Below are 17082 nucleotides of genomic sequence, written 5' to 3' on the forward strand. Positions count from 1 at the left end.
TTTACTTATATTTTTATAAAACCAGCTGCACCAAATGCCTTATCTATAGTGACTACAAAATGAATGTTTCAGCTGATGGTCTGACAAAAGTCTCAGTACTATGGTATCCTAAGTAATTGATTTTGCCTGTTGCCTTGACCCCCGGAGTACCCTATACAGTTTAGTGCTATTTTTACCCTAAGGTTTTTTTTTTTTTTTTTTTTTAATGTAAAAAAACAGGAAATTTGGACTAAGACATTGATTTATAAAACAGAATGCTTCAGATTCCTTATTTATTAATCATAAGTAGTTATATAAAATGTTTCCTGTGTTGGATCTTTTATGGAATATTTTCAAACAAATTGCCAAGATATAAAACGTAAGTGAAAATTTATTCTGCGTTTTTTTTCTTAAGTTTCCATTTCAACCAGAGTGTATTCACTTTAAGCTGGTAAACTACTAACTAAAGCAATCTTGTCTCCACTGGCTCTCTTTAAAATGATTACAGATGATGCTTTCTATTAAAGTCTGCAGACAGCCTGTAGATTAAGAATGCCTATGGCCTGAAGCCAGAGAGATATAATACTACATAATTTCTTCAAGACATGAGGCCAGGACCAAGTTTCTAGACTCTGTTTCAGTTATACAGAAGTAGATTCAAAAGGCTCAGGATTAAAGTAACATGGGGATCTTGAAATTTCAGCTGCTTCTTAGTTAAAAAGTGCAATGGCATCATAGCTAAAGAAAAGAAAAGTGTTATGACCTCTCTTATTCAGAAAGTTAAAACTGTCTTGTGGATGCAGATACATGCTAATCTGATGCCAATTAGAAACTGGGCCAAGGCCACTAAAATGTCACAGAAGCTGCCAGACAGTCATAAGAGTCCAATTATAGATCAAGCCAAATTCAGCTCATGCTCCCATGGCAAAGGCCTGGATACAATTAGCAGATACCTCAAGACATACTGCAGTGTCTTGTCACCAGTATCAAGGTTTGGGAGAAGGAGATGTAGAAACCTATTCCATTTTCTTATTTGGCAAATGGGGGTGCTCTGTAAGAGTATGTTTAACATGTAGGTTATATTTATTCTGTGCTTACAAAGCCAATTAAACATGTCACAAATTAAACGTGGATATGAGCTCAATTATAAGGATATGGATTCTAATTCTGGAAGAAAAAATAAAAACACAATTCTCAATCATGCAAGGGAAAAAAGAAACATGCTTATTAACAACTGCTTTTGTCAAGACACTATCAGATTTACACACCAGGTTCAAATTCTTACATCATTTTAAAGGAAATGGAATATGATATTTATTTTCTGGGAGCAGTCGCTTCAGCTGGTTTCAGTAGGGTGCCAATGAAGAAGCAAATTTATGGGGTCAATTTCCACAGACAAGAGACAACTTTATGAAGTACAAATCCTGTAGTACTGAAAATTTCTATACTTTGCCAGCTGTGTTACGCATGCTGATATTTACTCTCAGAGAGACTAGGTAAAAAGATGAGGACTCAGGGTAGGTCAACTAACCATTAGAAACCAATTCCAACCAGTATCTGTCTTTGACAATTAATAAGCAAGGTTTTGTCTCTAGGCAGTTTTTTTATTTTATTTATTTTTTTGGTCTTTTGTCTTTTTAGGCCACACCCAAGGCATATGGAGGTTCCCAGGCTAGGGGTCCAATCGGAGCTACAGCTGCTGGCCTACGCAACAGCCACAGCAATGCCAGATCCGAGCCACATCTGCGACCTACACCATAGCTCATGGCAATGCCAGATCCTTAACCCAGTGAGTGCGGCCAGGGATTGAACCTGCAACCTCATGGTTACAAGTCAGGTTCATTAACCACTGAGCCACTATGGGAACTCCCTAGGCAGTTTTTAAAAAAAAGGAACCCTAAATAAGGAGTTAAAGATTTAGAAGAATCACACTTGCCCAAAAATATGCCAAAAAACTTACTAAACTTTTAAGTTAATTAATTGGGGCATTTTCTCCTCTCTTCCTTTCCCCTCCCCTGGACTCAGGCTTACCTTCTCTCATGAAAACATCGAAATTACAACTAACTGCTGAACAACCATCAAGAAAATAAGACTGGAAACTACCAAAAAAGATATCCTGCACCCAAAGAAAAAGAAGCCACATCAAGATGGTAGGAGGGATGCTTTCATGATATAAGCAATCCCCACACCCATGGGTGGGCGGCCCGCAGATTGGAAAATAACTGTACTGCAGAAGCTCTCCCACAGGAATGAGAGTTCTGAACCTCATGTCAGCTTCCCCGGCCTGGGAGTATGGCATTGGAAGGAGGTGCCCCCAGAGTATTTGGTATTGAAGGCCAGTAGGGCTTGAGCACAGAAGCTCCACAGGACTGGGGCTAACAGAGACTTCACTCCTGGAGGGGTCACACGGGGTTTTATGTGTACTGGGTCCCATGGCAAAGCAGGGACTCATAAGAATCTAGGTCAGACCTATCTGCAGGTCCTGGAGGGTCTCCTGGGAAAGCAGGGCATGGCTGTGGCTTACTGTGGGGGCATGACATTGGAGGCGGAGGTCCAAGGAATAGTCATTGGAGCTGGCCATTTTGGAAAATTCTGGCTCCACCCATCCGAGCTGAGAAGCCCAGACCAAATAACAAACAGGGTGGGAACACAGCCCCACCCGTCAGCAAACAAGCTTCCTGAAGTCCTCCTAGGAACATAACCACCTCTAATGACACCCAGAGACAAAGCTCCACCCACCAGAAGTATAAGATTCAGCTCCACATACCAGTGGATAGGCATAAACTCTCCCACCAGGATGCCTACCACAAGCCCATGTATCAGCTTCACCCACCAGGGGGCAGACACCAAAACCAAGAGAGGCTACAAGATTGCAAAAAGAAAACCACACACAAAACTGTACAAAATTAAAAGGTCGAGAAATATGAGCCAGCTGAAAGAATAAGACAAAAGTCCAGAAAAACAGCTAAGTGGACTGGAGATAAGCAACCTATATGAAAAATATTTTAGAGTAATGATAGTAAAGATGATCTGATATCTTAGGAAAAAAAAAAAAAAAACTGGAGGCAAAGATTGATAAATTATAAGAAACACTGGGAGTTCCCGTTGTGGTGCAGTGGTTAACAATCCGACTAGGAACCATAAGGTTGCAGGTTCGATCCCTGGCCTTGCTCAGTGGGTTAAGGATCTGGCGTTGCTGTGAGCTGTGGTGTAGGCTGGTGGCTACAGCTGTGATTAGACCCCTAGCCTGGGAACCTCCATGTGCCACAGGAGCAGCCCTAGCAAAAAGACAAAAACAAAACAAAACAAAATATAGAAACACTGAACAAAAAAATAGAAGATTTAAAGATTTAACAGACAGAGATGCAAAATACAATAACTGAACTTAAAAATTCACTAGAGGTAGCCAATAGCAGAATACAGAAAGCAGAAGAAGAAATAAGTGAGTTGGAAGACAAACTGGTGGAAATCACTGATGTGGAACAGAATAAAGAAAAAGAATGAAAAGAAATGAGGACAGTCTAAGAGAACTCTGGGCAACTTAATCAATTAATTAATTTTATTTTTTTGGCTGCATCTGTGGCATATGAAGGCCCTGGGCCAGGAATCGAATCCAAACCACATCTGTGAGCTATGCCAGTTATGACAATGCTGGAACCTTAACCCACTGCATCAGGCCAGGGATCAAACTGGCAATGCCACACAGACAAGCTAGACCATTAACCCACTGTGCCACAGCAGGAACTCCTGGGACAATTTAAAATGCACCAACATATGCATTATTGGGGTGCAAGAGGAAAAGAGAGAAAAAAAGGGCCAGAGAAAACATTTAAACAGATAATAGCTGAAAACGTCCCTAACATGGGAAAGGAATCACTCATTCAAATTCAGGAAGCACAACAAATACCACATAGGATAAACATGAGGAGGAACATACTGAGACACAGATTAATCAAACTGACCAAAATTAAAGACAAAGACAAAATATTGAAAGCAGGCAGGGAAAAGCAACAAATAACATACAAGTGAGCCCCGATGAGGTTATCACTGATTTTTCAGCAGAAACTCTGCAGAAGAGAGTGGCAAAATATACTTAAATTGATGGAAGGAAAAAATGTACAACAAAGAATACTCTACCCTGCAAAGTTATCATTCAGATTTGAAGGAGAAATCAAAAGATTTACAGACAAAACAAGCTAAAAGAATTCAGCACCACTAACCAAGATTTGCAATAAATACTAAAGGAACTTCTTTAGGTAGAAAAGAAAAGGCCACAACTAGAAATAAGAAAACTATAGATGAGAAACCCACTGGTAAAGGCAAACATATAGTAAAGGCAGGAAATCATACACAAATATGATATTAAAACTAGCAATTGTGAGAAGAGGAGGGTACACATGCAGAATACTGGAGATGCATTGCAATTAAGAGGCCAGCAACATAAAACAATCTTGTATGTATATAAACTCCTATATCAAAATTTCATGGTAACTGCAAACCAAAAATTTACAATAGACACACAGACACACAAGAAAAAGCAATCCAAACTTAACACTAAAGATAGTCATCAAACCACAAGAAAAGATGCAAAGAGAAAAAAAAAAACCCAACAAAAACATATCCAAAACAATTAACAAAATGGCAATAAGAACATACACATCAATAATTGCTTTAAATGTAAATGAATTAAATTCTCCAACCAAAAGACACAAACTGGATGCATGGATATAAATAACAAGACCCGTATATATGGCATCTACAAGAGACTCACTTCAGTTCTAGGGACACATACAAACTGAAAGTGAGAGGATGGAAGAAGATATTCTATGCAAATGGCAATCAAAGGAAAGCTGGAGTAGCAATACTCATATCAGACAAATTAGACTTCAAAAATCCCAAATGGTAATCTAGGAAGACAGACAGAGAAAGGAAAGGGAAGCAAAGAAAAAAATTAAAAGAAGAACAACAAAAAAGACTGTTTAATGAATTAAGCTCACTATTAAATATTTATCATTCAATTTTGTCTAGAACTTTCCTATTTCTGAAGATCCTAAATGTGTAGTCATGTAAGAATTTTTTCCTCATAATTCTATGTAAGGATATGAATCTGTGAATTGTTTCATAGCTCCAAACAGAAAGGAAATTGTCTGGAGGAAGACAAATATTTGTGCCTGTCAGAGAGTCTAAGAGTTAATTAAGGAGCACATTAATGTCCATGAAATGTGCCCAATACAGGACTGAATTGCCAGCTCTCTCAGTTACCATTTCTTTCTTTTTCTTTTTTGGCCACCTGCAGCCATAAGGACTTCCCTGGCTAGGGATCAGATCTGAGCTGCAGTTGTGACCTGTGCTCCAGATGCGGGGACACTGGATCCTTAACCCATTGTGCTGGGCTGGGGATCAAACCTGATTCTCAGTGCTCCAGAGATGCTACTGATCCTGTTGTACCATAGCGGACACTCGTCAGTTAACATTTCTCAACTCTTGAGCTATTATTTTACTTTATACTAAGCGTCCATAAAAAAAAAAAAAAAAAAAAGTCAGGGGAGTTCCTGTTATGGCTTGGTGGGACAAGGATCTGACATAGTGTCTGTGAGGGTGTGGATTTGATCCCTGGCCTCGCTCAGTGGGTTAAGGATCTGATGTTGCCACAAACTGTGGCATAGGCATCAGCTGCAGCTCTGATAGAACCCCTAGCCTGGGAACTTCCATATGCTGCAGGTGTAGCCATAAAAAGGAAAAAAAAAAAGTCTGAAGCGACAAATATAAATTTTCCTTTTATTATCTATGCTTATGATACTCCGTTTTAACCAAAATTAAATGTTAAGCAAGGACTTATCTTGTATGAAGTAATTAATATAAATGTGAATATAGCAAACTGATCTCTTTGCCTTGATCTTCTGTTTCTCCTGTTCCTGAAATCCTCCTCTAGTTAACTTTGACCCTGTATATGAAATTTTTCTATTGGTCACCTGGTTAAATAGGGGCCTACACTGCCTAAATTTCCTTTCCTACTGCACTCCTGGTTGGAGCTGTCCTGAAGGTCAACCATGGGAGATTTGAGAAATAAGTAAGGTAACAGCATGACCCTCTAAATGCCTTTTTATGGCCACAGAGATGGCAGAGAGATGCAGAGGTATGTATTGGGTTCCTGCTTGTTTTTGCTATTCATCACTCAATGTCCAACTCTTCTACCCAACTGCTGACAACATGCTAACTAACAGTGGCCTCCAAGCCAAACAGAGGCAGAAGTTTCACAAAACAATAACTTTCCCTCAAATTCTCGAGGAATTTCCCTTCACAGCCCTCATATAGGACACGGTTTTCTTGGCTTCTCAAAATTTCTCTGAAGACTTTGACTAATTCACCCAAGAAAGTAATTCAGGGAGAAATTAGTGATTTTGTGTTCTGATCCTTTGAAGCTTTAGTTGCCTCACCTCCTCTCATGGCTCTGTAAGGTTTAATACCTATACTAAATCCTTTATTCTATAACCATTATAATGACCTTGCTTCCCTGGATGAACACCAACTGATATATTATCTTTTAAATTTCAGCTCAAATGTTATTTCCTTAAGGGAAATTTCATAGGGAAATATTTTCTCAGTGGTTCCCTTCCACTACATCCCTTGGACTACATTAGGTGTTCTTCTGAATACTGCTATAGCTTCCAATATCCTGGTACATTGCTTCAAAATCTATCTACTGATCTACCCATCTATACATTTATATATTACTAACATCTATCTCTAGCACTAAACTGCAAGAAATCTGGGGACAGAAAAATATTTGAATTGTTTCTTATTATATTTGCAACTTTTAGGCACAGTGCTTGTCTTAGAACAGGCACTAAATACACATTTATTGAAAAACTGAAAAAGTATAAAACTTGTATTTTATGTGCATGGCTATACATACACATAAACATGCACACACACATATATGTGTGTGTGTGTGTGTATTCAACCATATAAATATTGCTCAAACTTAACTGAGAAACTGTTGTTATCAATTGTATTGAACTGCAAACATTTATTACTTTGTGAAGCATAACTTTTTTCTTCAACATAGACAGTGATGTAACAGGGGCAATAGGTGTAGCTACATAGATTGTCCTATACAAAATCACAGGTACCATTTATGCAGTCTGGATATGACTGATACACCCTAAAGTTCTACAATACAGGGGCTTTAATTGTAAATGCCGGTGAATAATAATCTATTCATGCCAGTGGTAATTTCTGAGGATATTGTTGTCAATGAGATTTTAACACATTTTCTTTCTTAAAATCATACATCAATAAAAACCGTTGATGAAAAGCAGTTATTAATATATGACAAACCCATAGCTAACATCATTCTCAACAAGGAAAAACAGAAAGAATTCTCGCTAAGATCAGGAACAAAGCAAGGTTGTCCACTTTCGCCACTTTTATTCAACATAGTTTTGGAAGTCCTAGCCATGGCAATCAAGAAGAAAAAGAAACAAAAGGAACCTAAATTGTAAAGAAAGAAGTAAACTATCACTGTTTGCAGATGACATGATACTATACATAGAAAATCCTAAAGATGCTACCAGAAAACTCTTAAAGCTCATCAATGAATTTGGTAAAGTTGCAGAATAAAAAATTAATACATAGAAATCTATTGCACATCTACACACTAACAATGGAAGGTCAGAAAGAGAAATTAGGGAAATAATTCCATTTACCATTGCATCAAAAAGAATAAAATGCCTAGGAATAAATCTGTCTTAAGAGACAAAAGATCTGAAAACTATAAGATGCTAGTGAAAGAAATCAAATATGACATGAACAGATGTAAAAATATACCATGCTCTTTGATTGGATGCATCAATGTTGTCAAAATGACTATACTGTCCAAGGCAATCTACAGATTCAATGCAATCCTTATCAAATTACCAATAGCATTTGTTACTAGTACAAAATATTTTTAAATTTGCATGGAAACATGAAAGACTCCGAACAGTCAAAGCAATCCTGAGAAAGAAAAATGGTGTTGAAGGAATAAGGCTCCCTGATTTCAGGCTATACTACAAAGCCACAGTCATTAAAACCGCATGGTACTAACACAAAAACAGACATATAGATCAATGTGACAGGATAGAAAGCCCTGAAATAAATCCATGTACCTAAGGTCAACTAATATGACAAAGGAGGCAAGAATACACAATGGAGAAAAGAAGGAATCTCCAATAAGTGGTGCTGGGAAAACTAGACAAATACAGGTAAAAGAATGAAATTGGAACACTCTCAAACACCCTACACAATAATAAACTCAAAATGGATTGAAGACCTACTATAAAATTAAGCTACTATAAAATTAAGACCAGCTACTATAAAATTCTTAGAGGAAAACATAGGCAGAACACTCACTCTCTGACATAAACTGTAGCAATATCTTCTCAGATCCACCTCTTAGAGTAATGAAAATAAAAATAAAAATAAACAAATGGGACCTAATTTAACTTACAAGTTTTTATACAACAAGGCAAACCATTAACAAAATGAAAGGACAACCTGCAGAATGGGAGAAAATTTGCAAATGATGCAACTGACAAGGGATTAATCTCCAACATATACAAACACAACTTATGCAGCTCAACATTAAAAAAACAGAAGTTTCTGTTGTGGCTCAGTGGGTTAAGAACTTGATATAGTGTCCATGAGAATACAGGTTCAATCCCTGGCTTTGCTCAGTGGGTTCAGGATCTGGCTGCAAGTTGCAATGTTGGTTGCAGATGTGGTTCGGATTTGGCATTGCTATGACTGTGGTTTAGGCCTCAGCTACAGCTCCAACTCGACCCATAGCCTGGCAACTTCCATATGCCACAGGTGTTGCCTTCACACAAACAACCCACCCAATCAAAAAATGGGCAGAAGACCTAAATAGACATTTCTCCAAAGAAGACATACGGATAGTGAAAAAACATATGAAAAGATGCTCAACACTGCTAATTATTAGAGAAATGAAAATCAAAACTACCAGGTATCACCTCTCACCAGCCAGAATGGCCATCAACAAAAAGTTTACAAGCAATAAATGCTGGAGAGGGTTTGGAGAAAAAAGCAACTCTCTTATACTGCTGGTGGGAATGTAAATTGGTACAACCACTATGGAAAACAGTATGGAAGTTCCTCAAAAGACTAAAAATGGAACTGCCATATGATCTAGCAATCTCACTTCTGGGCATCTATCCAGAGAAAACCATAATTTGAAAACATACATGCACCCCAATGTTAAGTGCAGCACTATTTATAATAGCTAGGTCATGGAAGCAACCTAAATGTCCTTCAAGACAGGACTGGATAAAGAAGATGTGGTACATATATACAATGGAATATTACTCAGCCATAAAAAGCATGAAATAATGTCATTTGTATCAACATGGATGGACCTAGAAATTATCCATCCTAGATGAAGTAACTCAGACAGAGAAAGACAAGTATCATATGAGATCACTAATATGTGGGATCTTATAAAAGGATACAAATGAACTTATTTGCAGAATAAAAACTGATGACTCAAAGACTTTGAAAACAAACTTATGGTTACCAAAGGGGACAGGTGCTGGCAGGGAGGGATGGACTGGAGGTCTGTGACTAGCATGTGCACACTGTGGTATACGGAATGATTGGCCAACAGAGACCTTTGTATAGCAAAGGGAACTGTATTCAATATTCTGTGATGGTCTATATGGGAAAAGAATCTAAGAAAGAGTATATGTGTGTATGTGTGTAAATGAATTCACTTTGTTGTACAGCGGAAATTATCACAACACTGTAAATCAACTATACTTGAATAAGACTTTAAAAAAAGGAAAAAAAAAAGAAGTCTAGCACAGGAGAGACAGGGTAGAGGCTGAGGCTCATTTCCTTTTCCTGTTCTTATTTCAAGATGTCTTATATCAGGCTTATATAGTACAGGCAGGAAACTACTGAATTTTCTGGAAAAATAAAATGGCCTAAGAGAAATGCCACAGGAGAGTAACACTGGGGGGGGTTCCATAGTAAAGGTCCAGCTTTGTTATTATATCACCCTACAATGAGGTCGACTAATAACGCCCACTCATGAACAAACATTTTCCATCAACTTTTTTTTTTTTTTTTTGGCTTTTCAGGGCTGCACTTGTGTGGAAATTCTCAGGCTAGGGGTCTAATTGGAGCTACAGCTGCCAGCCTACACCACAGCCACAACCACATGGGGTCTGAGCCATATCTGTGACCTATACAACGGCTCATAGCAACACCAGATCCTTAACCCACTAAGCAAGGCTGGGGATCAAACCCGCATCTCATGGAGGATGGAGGATGGAGGAAACTCCTCCATCAACTTTTTAATATGTCTCTATTTAATATGAATAGACAGCTAAGGTTCATCATATATATAATGAAAGTCTCCAAATTGAGAGTAAATACTCAAGGAAAAGTAAAAAGAGGAGTTCCTGCTGTGACGCAGTGGGTTAAGAATCTGACTGCGGTGGCTCAGGTTGCTGCAGAAGTATGGATTCAATCCCTGGCCTGATGCAGTGGATTGAAGGATCTGGCATTGCTGTAGCTGTGGCTCAGATTCAGTCCCTGGCCTGGGGACTTCCATATAACATGGTGTGGCCATTAAAAAAAAAAAAAAAAAAAGAACCTTGAGGAAATAGAGACTGTATTTGAAAACAATTAAAATTCACATTCTCAGAGAGCTAAGGGAAGAATTTTCAGCCACAAGACAAAAAACAGGATGCTCTTAAAAAAGGGAAAAAAATCAGAGAACATTTTAAACATTAAAATGAATAAGAAAGTTGTGGAAACTCCTGTTGTTGCTCAGCAGTAACAAGCCCAACTAGTATCATGAGGATGCTGGTTTGACCCCTGGACTCACTCAGTGGGTTAAGGACCTGGCATTGCCATGAGCTGTGGTATAGGCTGCAGATGAGGCTTGGATCCTGTGTTGCTGTGGCTGTGGCATAGGCCAGCAGCTATAGCTCCAATTCAACCCCTAGCCTGGGAACTTCCATATGCTGCAGGTGCAGCCCTAAAAAAAAACAAAGAAAAACCAAAAAAAAAAAAAAAAAAAAAAACCCGCACAAAATAAGAAAGAAAGTCATAATAAAAATGTAAGAGTAAGTCTTGAAGATAAGATAGAGGAAATCTCCCAGGAAGGTAAAAAATAATAAGAAAATATGGAAAGAAAATTAGGAAACCAGCTCAAGAGACTTACCGTGACAGTAAAAGGTATTATAGAAAATAAGTCATATAAAACAGTGAGGAAAGAGTGATTAAAAAACCTAAGAAAAACTTTCCAAAACTGAAGGAAACTTTCTAGAATATGAATCTCCAAATTGAAAGTCCATTAAATTTATAGTAGAATAAATAAGAAAAATACCCACACTGAGGAGAATTGCTGTGAAATTTCAGAACATCTTGGTCAAACAAAAGATTCTGAAAATTTCAAAAAAGAAAAACAATAGCATAAAAAATACAAGAGAGAATGGTGCCAGACCTTTGCAACAGCAATAACAGCTATTAGAACTCAGTGGAACAATGCCTTCAAAGTGATGGGGAAAATTTACTTGCAAATTAGATTTTTATGCCCAAACTATCAGTCAAGTTAAGAGGAAAAATTTCAGATTCAGTAAATGTTCTCAGATATCTAAGGCATATACTGAAGGCTCTATTCTAGCACAGTAAAGGGCTAAGCCAAGAAAGAGGATGATATAGGATTCAGCAAATTGGGATTACAACCCAGGAGAGTAGTGAGGGAGCAGTAAAGAGAAGTGTCACTCATCAGGCCTAGAGAATAGTCAATTCAGAGTGGAATAAAAGTATGGAGGTATGTAGGAAAGAACATAACTGATTTATTTGAGCATATGGAAAATATTACTCCTGGGTATGTGGAAGAAATGTTAGGAAATTAGGAGCAATTAATAGGAACTAGGCAAATGAAACTATGAAGTAATTATTAATGCCATGAAAATAGCTGTAAAAGAAAGAAGGGATGTATATAGCTTCTTTTTTTTCTCTGTACTGAACAATGTTTCCATAGTAATAATTATGAAAGAGTGACAACTGTTTTAACCAAAGTGTGATAATTGTGTTGGCAACTGAAGAGGGGATAGGGTGTAGATGAGAGTACTATGTCCTCATATACTACCTCAGTAAGTTAATGGATAATATCAGGAGTTGGTAAATCAAGAAACTGCAGTATAGGAAGTACACTTGTGGCACAGTCGTGCGTTAAGGATCTGGTGTTGCCACCGCAGCTATGGCACAGTCTAACTGTGGCGTGGGTTCGATCCCTGGTCTGGGAACTTCCACATGCTGTGGGTACAGCCAAAAAAGAAAGAAAGATAGAAAGAAAGAAAAAAGGAAAGAAAAAAAGAAAGGAAAGAGGAACAAAGAAAGAAACTGCAGTATGAAAAAGCTGCAAATAAGATAAACATCTGGTTGCCTCTGAGGAAAGACCTGGAAAATAGTAGGGAAGAAGACTGCTTTTTTTTTCATCAAAAATCTTTCTACTTCGGTAAAAATAAAAAATTAAATTGTCATTTTATAATAAAAATTAGCATGTTAATTGTAAAAGTAAAAACAACTTAGAACTGGCTTTTGGGTTTGGTCAAAATTTATTCAATACAGGCAGAGTGCGAGCCAAAGAAAGAAAGGAGAAACCCAGCTGCTGAGGAAGCAGCCTTTGAGGCCCGTGCGATCGGAGCCACCGGGGTCTCGGCCAGTGCCCTGGGAGTCACTGTACTGGCTGCCGCTGGTCCCCTTCCCCCACAATTCCAGCGTGGGGCGTATCTTGGGCCCAGGGTCCGTGGGACGTTCCCGAACGCGCCCCCTCCCCCCAAGTGTGCAGGGCGCAGGTGCTGCGCGTGGGAGCACCTAGAAATGAGCCGGCCCTGGGCCGAGCTGCGGGGTTACGACGGTGATTTGCGGTGTCACCTGTAGCCGCGCAGAAACAATTTTAAAGGGGGGGGGGGGCTGGTCTGACCGCAGGTGGGACTTGGGTGCCTCCCTGGAGACACAGGTGGCCTCCCTGAGACGGTGAGGAAACGAACCATCTAAGCCCCTCGGCTTATTAGTGATTTGGAAATCTGAAGATGACGTTTTTCTCTCCTTTACCTGAACAATGAACAAGCCTTGTTTTTACAGTGTAACACGATTCTTCAGTTGGCAGCGTACACGTTGCGTAGCATTTTTTTTTTTTTTTTTTTTTTGTCTTTTTGCTATTTCTTGGGCCGCTCCCGCGGCATATGGAGGTTCCCAGGCTAGGGGTCGAATTGGAGCTGTAGCCACTGGCCTACGTACGCCAGAGCCACAGCAACGCGGGATCCGAGCCGCGTCTGCAACCTACACCACAGCTCACGGCAACGTCGGATCGTTAACCCACTGAGCAAGGGCAGGGACCGAACCCGCAACCTCATGGTTCCTAGTCGGATTCGTTAACCACTGCGCCACGAAACGGGAACTCCTGCGGAGCATTTTTAATGGGAAAACTAACCTCCAGTGAGACAGCCTAGAGCCTTAAGCACCAGCTTATCAGAAACGGTGTTGGGAAACACGATCTCCTCAGATGAACTAAAATTGGATATGAAAGTTTTCTGCTAGGATGGGAATGAGGTTCTTGGTGATGGAATTGTGTGCCCATAAAATAAAACGTCTGGTTAACATTGAAAAAAAAAATTATTCAATACATTCTCACCAAAATGTCTAAAATTAAAAACTGAGAACTCCAAAAGTTGACAAAAATACAAGGCAAGCAACTCTCATACACCAACAATGGAAGTGCAAAAGTGGTACAATCATGTTCAAAAAAAGTCTAGCAGTTTTTATAAAACTAAATATGATTCAACAGAGGAGTTTCTGTCATGATACAGCAGATAGGAATCTGACTAGGAACCATGAGGTTGTGGGTTCAATCCCTGGCCTCACTCAGTGGGTTAGGGATCCAACGTTGCCATGAGCTATGGTGTAGGCCACAGACACGGCTCAGATCTGATGTTGCTGTGGCTGTGGTGTAGGCTGGCAGCTGCAGTTTGGATTTGACCCCTAGCCTGCAAACCTCCATATGCCGCAGGTGGGGCCCTAAAAAAAATAAGCGAAAAAAAAAAAAATTATGATTCAACAATTCTACTCCTATGTATTTACTCAAGAAATAAAAATATATGTTAACAAAAAGGCTCATATATGAATGTACTGCAGATTTATTCATAATGGGTCAAAAAGGGAACTAGCCAGAAGTACCCATCAATAGAAGAATGGATAAACTGTGGTATACTTACATAATTCAATGTTACTTGGTATTACAGACTGAATTGTGTCCCCCATAATTCATATGCTGAAGCCCTAACTCTTGTGACTCAATGTGGAGAAGGGGCCTTTAAAAAGGTAATTAAGGTTAAATGAGGTCATAAGGATGGGGTCCTGATCCAACATATGAGGAAGAAAAGACACCAGGGATATGCACACAAACAGAGGAAAGAAGATATGAGGATACAGTGAGAAGGCAGCCATCTACAAGCCAAGGAAAAAAGTCTCAGGAGAAACAAAACCTGACAACAACTTAATCTTGGATTTCCAGCCTTTGGAACTGTGAGAAATTTCTGTTGTTTACACCACCTACTCTGTGGTACTTTGTTATGGCAGCTTTAGAAGACTAATATACTCAGCAAAAAACAGGAAAGGAAGGTAGCAGCATGACAGAATTCTGGCATGATGGTAATTTTTTTTTTGCTTTTTAGGGCCATACCTGCGGCACATGGAAGTTCCCAGGCTAGTGGTCAAATTGGAACTGCAGCTGCTGGCCTATCCCATGGCCACAGCAATGTAGGATTCAAGCCACGTCTGTGACCTATACCACAGCTCACATCAACGCCAGATCCTTAACCCACTGAGTGAGGCCAGGGATTGAACCCACATCCTCATGGATACTAGTCGGGTTCTTAACCTGCTGAGCCACAACAGGAACTCCATATGGTAATGTTCTTTATCCTGTAGGAGTTTGTGTTACAGAATTATATGAATTTGTCAAAACTTATCAAATGGTACATTTAACATCTGTGCACTTATTGTATGTTAACTTTACCTTAAAGAAAAAAAATTTAAAAATAAATACTGAATTTTTAAAAATTATATCCATGTTGAAGTATCTTGGGGGAGTGTACTGATTTTTAAATTACTTTGAAATATGTCAAAAATGAGGTGACTGATGGATGGATAGTGTGTCTGAACACACTGTTCAAAAATTTTGGGAGTTCCCGTCGTGGCGCAGTGGTTAACGAATCCGATTAGGAACCATGAGGTTGCGGGTTCGGTCCCTGCCCTTGCTCAGTGGGTTAACGATCCGGCGTTGCCGTGAGCTGTGGTGTAGGTTGCAGACGCGGCTCGGATCCCGCATTGCTGTGGCTCTGGCGTAGGCCAGGGGCTACAGCTCCGATTCAACCCCTGCCTGGGAACCTTCATATGCCACGGGAGCGGCCCAAGAAATAGCAACAACAATAACAACAACAATTTTGGACTTTGAGGACACTGAGGGTGAGGGCTTGCAGAAAGTGAGGACAATCTTAGTGGAAACTGGAGGAAAAGGGAATCCTTGCTATGTAGTGATAGAAAGTTTAGCAATATTGTTGTCTGCAGTTATATGGAAAGTAGAAAATACGTCTAATGCTATGGGTAATTTAGCCAGGGAGATTTCCAAATAGTATCAGAGGTGTCAGCTGATTTCTTCTTGTGGCTTACAGTATTATGCAAAATAAGGTAGTTAAATTGAGAGGACTGCCAAAGGCAAGGGTATGACTACAAATACATGTGTTAAAATTTTAGAAAGAACAAAGGTGGTACCTCAGAGTACTATTGAGTTACATAAGAAGTCTTTAAAGAAATTAAAGATGTGCCTCACTGATTCTCTCAAACATAAGTCTAGGAAGCATAGAGGTCTTGTCCTGTAATTGTCTCAACAGAGGCCAAAGGTAGAGAAGGGTTTATCTGAAAAGGATTTGTAGGTGTGATTTCTGCTTAATGGAGAAAACCCCCAGAAGAATCAGAAGAGACTCACAAAATTCTTTAGGGTTATACACTCAGAAACTGAGAGGGTCAAAGATGAACCCTTAGAATTCTACTGTCAAGAAGCAAGCTGAGGAGTTCCTATCATGGCACAGCGGAAACGAATCTGAGTTGGAACCATGAGGTTGTGGGTTCGAACCCTGGCCTCACTCAGTGGGTTAAGGATCCGGCATTGTCACGAGCTGTGGTGTAGGTCACAGATGCAGCTCAGATCCTGCACTGCTGTAACTGTGGTGTAGGCTGGCAGGTGTAGCTTCAATTAGACCCCTAGCCCAGGAACCTCCATATGCCGCAGGTGAGGCCCTAAAAAAAAAAAAGCAGCAGCAAGCTGAAAGGGCTGCTTAGTTGCAAACATGCTACCTTTTACTTAAAAAAAGGTGTGTGTGGAGGTGTTCCTAATGTGGTGCAATGGGATTGGTGGCATCTTCGGAGCACTGGGATGCAGATTTGATTCCTGGCCCGGCACAGCAGGTTTAGGACCTGGCATTGCCACAGCCAAGGCGTAGGTCACAACTGTGGCTTGAGTCTGATCCCTGGCCTGGGAACTCCATATGCTGCAGGGTGACCAAAAAAAGGGGGGCGGTGACTCAGAGGATAGAACAAGAGCAGAACCAAGAAGCATAAGACCCTGGGCCTTAAGACAAGAAACTCCCCAAATTTTCTGAATGTTGTGGACCAATGACTCTGTTCCTCCTATTTGAATAGAAATGTCTATAGAGGTTATCCTATACCTGTCTCACCACTTGCTGTTGGGTATGTAGGGGTGAGATAACTTGTCTCTTTGGTTTCATAGGTTGAAAGAGAGCTATGAAAAAGGTACTCAAAGAGCTATACTTAAAGGGCTAAACCCAAGGAACCTTGACTGCACCTGGACCTGATTTAAACAGTGAAATTCTAGGTACTGTAATGGCATGAGATTTTTGCAAAAATTTGGAGAGGTGAATATATTCTGCATATGGGAGGGATGTAAATCACTAGGGGCCAGAGAGGGCAGGCTATGATAGCTAGATTCCAGGAGAACTACCAGTGATC

At 39.8% G+C, this 17082-nt stretch overlaps 1 protein-coding gene across 18 annotated transcripts in view; it reads right to left on the minus strand.

Annotated features, from left to right (window-relative positions):
- CMSS1 (cms1 ribosomal small subunit homolog) overlaps window positions 1-17082 on the minus strand; it is a 395732-nt gene that overhangs the window by 26512 nt on the left and 352138 nt on the right. The gene's annotated exons all lie outside the window — the stretch shown is intronic.

Source organism: Sus scrofa, chromosome 13 (assembly GCF_054392235.1).
Source record: "Sus scrofa isolate SSC_HxYL_T2T_F1_AM1 chromosome 13, Sscrofa_HxYL_maternal_Yorkshire_Landrace_v2.0, whole genome shotgun sequence".
NCBI classification, from domain to species: Eukaryota; Metazoa; Chordata; class Mammalia; order Artiodactyla; family Suidae; genus Sus; species Sus scrofa.